Here is a 10,895-nt window from a genome sequence, read left to right as displayed (position 1 = left end):
GAAAAATCATAGCAGGTTAAGTAGGCGAGTTGATTTTGAAGCTGGTGGGCCTACAGGTTTTAGAATCCTCCTTTCTTAACCTGTCTTCTTAATTTTACCCACATTTTCAAATATACCTAAATTAACAAATATACAGCCGTTTTGGGTTAAAAGGAGTCACCAGAAGTTAGACGGCGTCGGCTATTTTCCTTTTCAGCTTGGGCGATTTTTTTGCCCCCCCCCCCCAAACGCCCTTTTTATCAAATGCATCCGATAAAGATTTTGAGACAGCCATTCCATTAAAAATACTTTAAAGATCATATAGCAAAAACTCCGGTGTCGACGAAACCCCCCAGGGCCCGGGGGCAGGCGTTGTGAGTTATGCCCTGGGGGCATATATAGTTCTTATGGAAGGGATGCTTGTATAAACTTCAGAGAGGGCTCATTTGATTGGAAATTGAAAATTATAGTTCACTTTATAAGAGTAAAAAGAGGTCGTAGAGCAACAAGAACCCCCTTCCACGCCTTTTTCCCCAAACCCATCCGATAAGTACTTTGAGATAGCCAGTTTTTTAAAAAATACTTCAAAGATCATATAACAAAAACTCCGGTGTCGACAAAACCCCCCAGGGCACGGGGGCAAGCGTTGTGAGTTATGCCCTGCAGGCACATATAGTTCTTATGGAAGGGATGCTCGTATAAACTTCAGAGAGGGTTCATTTGATTGGAAATTGAAAGTTATGGAATTAAGATTAAAAAGAGGTCGTTGGGCAACAAGACCCCCTTCCACGCCTTTTTCCCCAAACCCATCCGCTAAGTACTTTGATATAGCCATTTTTTTTAAAAAAAGTACTTCAAAGATCATATAACGAAAACTCCGGGATCGACATAGCCCCCCAGGGGCCCGTGGGCAGGCATAACAAGTTAAGCCCTGGGGGCATATGTTGTTCTTATGGAAGGGATGCTAGTTTAAACTTCAGAAAGGGCTAATTTGAATGGAAAATGAAAGTTTTAGTTCAGTGTTGAGAGTCAAAAGAGATTGGAGAGCAACTAGCCCTCCCACCACCCCTTTTTCTCCAAACCCATCCAATAAAATTTTGACACAGCCATTTTGTTAAAAATAATTCAAAGGTCAAATAAGAAACACTCTGGTGTTAATACAGCCCCCCAGGGCCCCAGGGCAGGCATCCTAAGTTATACCCTGAGGGCATATATAATTCTTATGGAAAAGATACTCGTATAAACTTCATAGAGGTCTCATTTGACTGGAAATGGAAAGTTCTAATTCACTTCTCTAAGAGTCAAAAGAGATTTGACGGCCGCTAGACCCCACACACTTTTCACCAAACATATCTGATGCAGATTTTGAGATAGCCATTTTTTTAAATAGTTCAGAAATTAGATAACAAAAATTTAGACATCGACACAACCCTCCAGGGTCCCGGGGCAGGCGTTTTATGTCCTGGGGCGTATATGTTTGTTATGAAAGGGATACTTGTGTGAACTTCAGAGAGAGCTCATTTGATTGGAAATTAGAAGTTCTAGTTCAGTTTTTAATAGTCAAAAGAGATCCGACGGTAACTAGCCCTCTCCCCAAGCTCCTTTTCCCCCAAAATGTATCCAAGACAAATTTTGAGATTGCCATTTTGTTAAAAATAGTTCAAAGGTCGGATAACAAAAACTCCAGTGTCAACACAAGCACCAGGTCCCGGGGGCAGGCGTTATAAGTTATACCCTGGGGGCATATATGGTTCTTATGGAAAGGATGCTCGTATAAACTTCAGAGAGGGTTCATTTGATTGGAAATTGAAAGTTCTTGTTCACTTTTTAAGAATCAAAACAATCCGATGGAAACTAGCCCCCCCCCCCCAAATCCTTTTTTCTTCAAACCCATCCGATAAAACATTTGAGAAAATTATTTTGTTCAAAATAGTTCAATGGTCATATAAGAAAAATCCCGGTGTCAATACAACCTCTCTCGAATCTGGGGCGTTGTAATTTATGCCCTGTGGGCATATATGGTTCATATGGAAGGGATGTTCGTATAAACTTCAGAGAGGGCCATTTGAATGGAAATTGAAAGTTCTAGTTCACTTTTTAAGATTAAAAAGAAATCAGAGGACAACTAATCCCCTCATGCCCTTTTCCCCGAAACCATCATAAAAATTTTGAGATAGCCATTTAAAAAAAAAAGATCAAAGGTCAGATAACAAAAACTCCGGTGTTGACATGCGGGCGTTGTAAGTTATTTCCATTTAGCGTACATGGTTCTTATGAAAGGGATGCTCTTATAAACTTCGGAGAGTGCTCATTTGATTGGAAACTGAAAGTTCTAGTTCACTCTTTAAGAGTCAAAAGAGATGCGAGGGCAACTAGCCTCTCCACGCTCTTTTTTCTCAAAACCCATCCGATGAAAATTCTGAGATGACCATTTTGTTAAAAATAGTTCAGAGGTCAGATAAGAAAAACCCTGGTGTCAACGCAACACTCCAGGGCCCGGGGAGGGCATTGTAAGTTATGCTCTGGGGGCATATATGGTTTTTATGGAAGGGATGCTCCTACAAACTTCAGAGAGGGCTCATTGGATTGGAAACTGAAAGTTCTAGTTCTCTTTTTAAGAGTCAAAAGAGATCCAAGGGCAACTAGACACCCTAGCCCTTTTTCCCAAGCCCATCCGATACAAATTTTGAGGTAGCCATTTTTAAAATAGTTCAAGCATCAGACAACAAAAATTCCGGGGTCGAGACAGCCCCCCAGAGCCCAGGGACAGATGTTTTAAGTTATGCCTCGGAGGCGTATATGGTTTTTGTGTAAGGGGTGGTCGTATAAACTTCGAAGGTGGCTCATTTGATTAGAAACTGAGAGTTCAAATTCTCCAACGATAAAATAAATAAAAAACTTCGTTGTCAACATACCACCCCCCCCCTAGAGCCAGGGGAAGAATTGTAACTTACGCCACGGGGCATATAAGGTTTTTATGGAAGTGGGGGGTTGTTTTAACTTTAGAGGGGACTCAAATGATTAGAAATTGAAAGTTCTAATTCACCTTTAAAGAGTCAAAAGTCATCCCATGGCAACTAGCCCCCTCCCTTCCCCCAAACCTTCTTTTCCCCAAATGAGTCAAATCGATTTTTTTATATAGCCATTTTGTACAAAGTAGCCCAAAGATAATAAAATAACACACCAGAAATAAAACAGCCCCACCCCCAGAATCCGAGGACAAGCGTTGTAAAATGTGCCCTGGAGGCATAGAAGGTTTTTATGAAACGGATGGTTGTATAAACTTCGGAGGGGACTCATATGATTGTAAATCAGAATCTTTAGTCCCCTTCTCAAGACTCAAAAGTGATCGGAGGGCAACTAGCCCCCCAGGGCCTTTTTTCCCAAATGCATCCAATCAAAATTTTAAGATAGATATTTTGTTAAAACTAGTTTAAAGATCAAATAACAAAAACTCTGGGCTCGACACCCCCCCCCCCAGAGCACAGGGGCACGTGTCGTAAGCTAAGCCCCAAGGGCATATAAGGTAATATGAAAGGGGTGGTCGTATAAACTACAGAGATGGCTCGTTTGATTGGAAATTGAAAATTCTAGCTACTTTTTTATGAGTCATCAAAAGTGATCTGGGGGTATCTGCCCCCCCCCACGCTTTTTTACCCCAAAACATCCCGTAAAAATTTTGAGATAGCCATTTTGTTCAAAAATAGACCAAAATTCAAATTACTATTCCAACTAAATAGTCCAAATTACAAATTAGGGATTGAGAAATGCTCCATAGAATCTGGGACAAGAATTGTAACTTATGTAAGTTGTAAGTTCCTAAGAATCGAAAGTGATTAAAAAGTAACGAGCCCCCCCCCCCTTGTGCCTTTTTTCTCCAGATGCATCTTATCAATATTTGGAAATAGAAATTTGGTTCAAAATAGTCCAAAATCCAAATTACTACAACTTAGAGGTTGATAAATCTACCCTAGCCCCCACTGTAAGGATTGTAACTTATGTAAGTTGCCCATAATTATAATATAAGGTTCTGTGAAAGAGGAGGTCGCATTACCTTTCGAGGGAGCTCATTCGATCGGAAATTGAAACTTCTAGCTCTTCTTAAGAGAGAAAAGTTATCAATGGCCAACTAGCCCACGCCCCACTTTTCCAATGGGCATCCGGTCAAAATTTAGAGATAGCCACTTTGTTCAAAATAGTTAAAAGGCCAAATAACTGGGCTGTCCGGGTTGAACCCCCCCTCCCCGCCAGCCCCAGAGAAATGGCTCTGAGTTACGGAACTTAATTATTGTTACTTTGATACTTTGTTTACTTTGATACTTGGATTTAGTGATTTACGTGGTAACTTCAATTTACGGTGCAAGGCCTATAAGCTTTGCAAGTTGCTTATTGTTACTTTGATATTTTATTTAATTTCATACCTCGTTAACTTTGATAATTTATTTACTTTGATAATTGGTACTTTGATATTGTTATTTTGATACTAATTTTGATACTCTTATAAAAGTTTGACGTTGAAAAAAAAGATCTTATTTTGAAATAAGGAATTTGTTTAAGAACTTGAAACTTTTTGCAGTCAAAAAATGAACATAAATCGATTAAAAAATACTTTCCGAGAGTTTTTCCCCCCAATTCTTCCAAAAGAATTGGGGTTATGTACTTCTAATGAATGGGGTCTTCACTACAAACAAGAGTATGGCTCCTGCCCGTTTCCCAGACGGTAAAAGTATCATTCTCTTACTTAAATAGCCAATTCTCTTCCTTAGTATTATCATTCTCTCACTTAAGTGGTTACAAAGTATTGCAAATTTGGCTTACCGTTTTTTTATTATAATAATTGGGAGAACAGAATTCAAAGACCAGTGAGGATTAGATTAAGAACTGGTTGTTAGACCGCGGTCGTCTTCAGGGAGTAGGGGTTATGTACTTCTAATGAATGGGGTCTTCACTACAAACAAGAGTATGGCTCCTGCCCGTTTCCCAGACGGTAAAAGTATCATTCTCTTACTTAAATAGCCAATTCTCTTCCTTAGAATTATCATTCTCTCACTTAAGTGGTTACAAAGTATTGCAAATTTGGCTTACCGTTTTTTTATTATAATAATTGGGAGAACAGAATTCAAAGACCAGTGAGGATTAGATTAAGAACTGGTTGTTAGACCGCGGTCGTCTTCAGGGAGTAGGGGTTATGTACTTCTAATAAATGGTCTTCACTACAAATAAAAGTTTGGCAACTTCCCTAGTTTCCCTAGCCCGTTTCCCTAGCGGTGAACGCATCATTCTCTTAATTAAATAACCCATCCTCTTGCTTAAGTGGCAACAAAGTTCTGCAAAATTAGTTTACCTTTTTTTATTACAATAATTGAGAGAACAGAATTCAAACAAAAGTAATAATCGGATTAAGGATTGGTTGTTATACCGCGGTCGTCTTCAGGAAGTAGGGGTTATGTACTTCTAATGAATGGTCTTCACTACAAATAAAAGTATGGCTACTGCCCGTTTCATTAGCGGTGAAAGCATCATCATTTTAATTAAATTAAATAAAAAAAACAAGTTTTTTAACTGAAAGAAAGGAGCGACATTAAAACTTAAAATGAGAAGATATTACTCCGTATATGAAAGGGGCTGTTCCATCCTCAACGCCCCGCTCTTTACGCTAAAGTTTGACTCTTTCTTTCAACTCGACTTTACTAAAATGGCTATCTCAGAATTTTGATCCGGTGAGTTTGGGAAAATGAGCATGGGAGGTGACTTCCAATTGTGTTGCGAGAGCAACACTTTGGTTTTGTCCCGGTTTTTTTTTTTTTTTTTTTCCTATGCCGCCGATCTCAGCTTATTCCTGGAAACTGGTAAGGGTCTAACCTGTGCGGTTTTTACGGAAAGTGTGGACCTCAGGCCGGATTGATGAATATGACATTACATTTTGGAAAGCTCCGTAGAACTCTTGCCTGGGGCCAAAAAGGATGTTTTTTGCTTGTCCTCGAGCCAGAGCCTATGGTGTGCGAAGTGAAGTGGAGTTATATAGCCTATGTCAGAGAGGAGTATCTGAAGTTGTGCAGCCAAGCTTTCGTTTCATCAAACCATGTTTCTGCTTTCGAGTGGAAAGCTCTGTTCTAGCAGGCAAGCAGGCAGGCACCAGTTTCAAATTGAAGATGGACTAAAATCTATAAGTGTTAAATATGTGTGGTAGTTCCCCGGCCCCACAGCCAATATATCTTCTTTCAGTGATAAATAGAAAAATTTACAGAAACAAAAAAGTGCGATTTTCCCACGGGTCCGAAAGTGCTGCCATCTATTGTTTCTAGCCATTTCTGTTCGTGATTTCAGCTGACTTTACCATTCTTTTTTTTTCTACTTGGGATTGCAATAGAGAAATGGTATCAGATATACCTCTTAAACTTTAAAAGTTCTCTCATTGCTAAAGAAATTAGAGCTTATCCTTTGCTCCTTTCTAAGTGGTGGTGTTAGAAAGTTGGCCTCCCGCAAAACAGTCAACTTTTGAACTGAGACAGATAGAATTTTTTTTTCAATGACAATCGATAGACCTTGATGAGCTGATCAAAGTATATGTCATCCATTTTTTGTTACAAAAATTCCTTCATGACACACCAGTTTGAAAGTTTCAAGGGGTTGACAACTTCAGTGGTAAGGTACACACTTGAACCAAAAATAGGCTGGTACCAATTGTGAGATATGTAGGGGACTTCCAAGCAACAGTCGATTATTAGCTTATAATCATCTTTGGCAATGAGGTTTGCAACTTTTGCTGATTGATGTACCTATTATCTGTTTCTGGTGTAATTAATGGTAAGAACAACTTGGTTCCCGATTGTAAGACATGTAGGGGAGTTGTAAGTAATAATCGGCTGTTAGGCTACAATGACTTCAGCGACAAGGGGTTTGGAACTTTTGCTAGTTGGTGTACCCATTATTTGTTTCCGGTGAACTTGGATGTATATCCCGGGAGAGGGCTTATAAGTAAGAATCGGTTGCTAGAGGAGGCTCACGAGGGGCTACAAATTTTTGCAAATTGGTACACATCTATGGAATCAGGGACCCGTGAATTTCCTGTAATGACTCGCCATCCAATAATAAGCGATCCTGGATGGCGAGTCATTACAGGAAATGTATGGGTCCCTGATGGTATTTTAATCCTGAAAAGTTACAGATAGCTTTATAATACCAACTAGATTACATAAGATAATGTTCCAAGTTTCCATCCGTCACGATGTCTACGATTGAAAAGGATAAAGTTCAACCGGCTGCAAAGTGACATTTAGGGGCCTAGTAAGTAATAATCGGCTGTTAGTGTGGACCTCGGGCCGGATTGATGAATATGACATTATATTTTGGAAAGCTCCGTACGACTCTTGCCTGGGGCCAAAAAGGATGGTTTTTGCTTGTCCTCGAGCCAGAGCCTATGGTGTGCAAAGGATAAAGTTCAACTGGCTGCAAAGTCAATTTAGTCCCTTCTTCCAATATTTTTTTTTCAACCCTGAGGAATAGCCTTTGATCATCTGATTACTGATTGTGTTATTCTTTGTCTCTCGCGGAAGAGGGACTTGTAAGCAAGAATGGGTTGCTAGAGGAAATTCATGAGGGGCTACAAATTTGTGCAAATTGGTGCACATCTATGGTATTTGATCCTGAAAAGTTACGGATAGCTTTATAATACCAACTAGATTATATAAGATAATGTTCCAAGTTTCCATCCGTCACGATGTCTACGATTGAAAAGGATAAAGTTCAACTGGCTGCAAACTCAATTTAGTCCCTTTTTCCGATATTCTTTTGCTGTTGTTTTTTCAACGCTGAAGAATTTGATCATGTGATTACTGATTGTGTTCTTCTTTGAATATGCCGTTTTGAAAGCTTTGATAGTTTTGACAACTTCAGCATTTAACCGATAGCGAGGAAACAAAACCAAAGTGTTGCTCTCGCAACACTTTAATCGGCAAAGCCGAACAAAGGTTGCCGCAACACTTCACGTTGCCCAGGCAACGTAGGTCTAGTTTTTTTGTCACTTAAAAAGGGGAATAGAACTTTTAATTTCCTTTAGAATGACTCCTGTCGCGACATTCTAGGACCAATAGGTCGATCCGACCACCCTTGGAAAAAAAAAACAAAAAAAAAAAAAAAAACAAACAAATAAATAATTATCCGTGATCTGTCTTCTGGTCAAAAATACAAAATTCCACATTTTTGTAGATAGGAGCTTGAAACTTCTATAGTAGGGTTTTCCGATACGCTGAATAAGATGCTGGAATTTTTGTTAGGTCCCATGACTTTTGAGGGGTGTTTCTTCCTATTTTCTAAAATAAGGCAAATTTTCCAAGGCTCGTAACTTTTGATGTAAAGACTAAACTTGATGAAACTTATATATTTGAAATCAGAATTAAAATGCGATTCTTTTGATGTAACTAATGCTATAAAAAGATCCATTTTTTAGAGTTTCGGTTTATTGAACCGGGTCGCTCCTTACTACAGTTCGTTACCACGAACTGTTTGATAACCAATCCTCTTACTTAAGTGGCAACTAAGTTCTGCAAAATTAGTTTACCTTGTTTTATTATTATAATAATTGGGAGAACAGAATTCAAACACAAGTGAGATTTGGATTAAAGATTGGTTGTTGGACCGCGATCGTCTTCAAGGATTAGGGTTTAGGTACTCCTACTCAACGGTGTCTTCACTACAAACAAGAATATGCTTACTGGCCGTTTCTGTAACGGCAAAAGTATAAGGCCTACTGCGTATTTGGCGCTTTACTTAAAGGAATTACATTACAAATATTTTGTTTTGTTCTTATTACAACATTGAAAATAAAATGAAAATTTCAGTAAAACCAGACCAGGATTTGCCAATAGGCCCACTAAGCCCTGCAGCTTTCACTATTCGCTAAGTTTTGGGAATTTTCCCGAAAATCTTGCAAAAACGCTTGAGCCTAGAGGCGTCAAAGCTTTAAATCCGTCCTGGGTGAAACAAAACCTTGAGTTGGTAACTTTTCAGTAGTTAATATCATTATATATCCAATCTTGAGTTTAATTTATTAGTCCTAAGCAAAACTGTTAATCTATTCTGGAATTAAAAAAAAATTATTTTGAAAGGAAATTTTGAAAAACTTAAAACTTTGGCAATCAAAAACCAACAGAAATTAATTTTAAAAAGGTTTTCCGAAAAAGAAGTTTTCTTAAGAAAAATAAAGGCCATATGAAACTTAATATCAGAAGAAATAGAAACCTACAATAACTCAAAATCAAACCAGAAATTACCATTAAAGAGCAAATAAAACCCAAAACGAACAGAAATTAAATAAACAATCATAGAAAAAAACATACAAAAGGTACTAATATAAATGAATAAATAAATTTCAAAACAAGTAAAGCTTAAGTTGAATATGCAAATCAAGCTTAAAACGAACAAAATTATTTTGCTATTGAGGCATAAATAAAACCCGAAGTGAACAGAAATTAAATGAACAATCATAACAAACAAACAAACAGACAATAGTTACTAATATAAATGAGTTAAAAAGTCTTGAAACGAGTGAAACTTAAATTGAATATGCAAATTCAGCTTGAAACGAACTATAATCTCTACTAAGGAGAGTTTGGGTTTTGCCTCGTTCTTTCACTGTAAAAGTCTAAAACCTACTCCGTCATTGGAGCTTTACTGAAAACGAATTATATTACAAATATTTTCGTTTGTACTTATTACAACATTGAAAATAAACATAAAAATTACAGCAAAATTAAATTTTGAATTGATAATCTTTCAGCAATTAATATCATTATATATTAAATATTTAGTTTAATTGTATTAGTTGTTGCTAAGATTGTTCAAGACAAATACAGCTTCACTACAAACAAGAGTTAGGTATTGCCCCCTTAATAATAATTTCTAGTTGTGTTAAGTTTGGGTTATTACAGGTTTCTGTTTCTTCTCATCTTAAGTTTCATATTGCCTGTACTGTTCTGTAGAAGACTTCTTTTTCGGAAAGCTTTTTTTTATTAATACATTTAAACGTTTGAATTCACATACGCTGTTAATTTTGTTATTTTAGTTAAGAAGATGCAATAAACCAGACATAAAACAAATGTTTGGACAATGCGGTTTGAGTACTCATTAAAATAGGGTCTAAAGTGCAGTTTTGGTTTTGAGCCTCTTAAATTCTAAAAGATCCAAGGGTTTTGTCAAAATATGATTTATCATCAAAACTCCGACATAACTTCTTATTGATGCATTTTAATATATTGATATTATGTATTAATTTATTTATTTAGGCCTTCCCCCGCCTATAATATGTTGCTTGGTTTATTTTTGAATGTTTACTATGGCTCAAATTAGAAATAATCGTAGTATTTCTTTTTTTTCTCATTAAATTAAAAAAAAATATTTCTTTCTTTTTCTCATTAAATTTAAAAAGTTTTTAACTGAAAGTAAGGAGCAAAATTAAAATTCAAATCGAACAGAATTTGTTCTGTATATGAGGGGGACTGCCCTTTCCTTAAACCTCGCTTTTAACACTAATATCCTTTAAAAATAAGCCTCATTCAAATTTAACGGCCCTTGTGTTTGAGCAATCTTTCTCACAGAATTGTAATAAAAAGCCAAATTTTAGCGTAAAGAACGAGGGTTGAGGAAGGAGCAGCCCCCCCCTCATATACAGGATAATTACTGGGAAAAAATTCTTTATTGCGTGAAAAAACGTTTTAGTTTAGTAAGCCAAGCATATAAATGTGATTACTTGTCATTTTCGCGAAACGTGATTACAGCTTTATTTTTTGAAACTGTAATAAAAACTTGTACGTAAATGATTCCGAAGAGAAAAGTCTCTATCCTTCAGGTGAATTTTTATTACTATTTTAGACTGTGTCTGAGAGAACAGAGCAGAGATTCCCCCTAGCCTTCCTGTG

The 10,895-nt window shown here is 37.2% G+C and overlaps 1 protein-coding gene across 8 annotated transcripts in view; it reads right to left on the bottom strand.

Annotated features, from left to right (window-relative positions):
- LOC136036378 (protein N-terminal glutamine amidohydrolase-like) overlaps positions 1-10,895 on the bottom strand; it is a 199,745-nt gene that overhangs the window by 104,991 nt on the left and 83,859 nt on the right. The gene's annotated exons all lie outside the window — the stretch shown is intronic.

Source organism: Artemia franciscana, chromosome 15 (genome assembly GCF_032884065.1).
Source record: "Artemia franciscana chromosome 15, ASM3288406v1, whole genome shotgun sequence".
NCBI classification, from domain to species: Eukaryota; Metazoa; Arthropoda; class Branchiopoda; order Anostraca; family Artemiidae; genus Artemia; species Artemia franciscana.
This window is presented reverse-complemented; position numbering and strand designations above follow the sequence as displayed.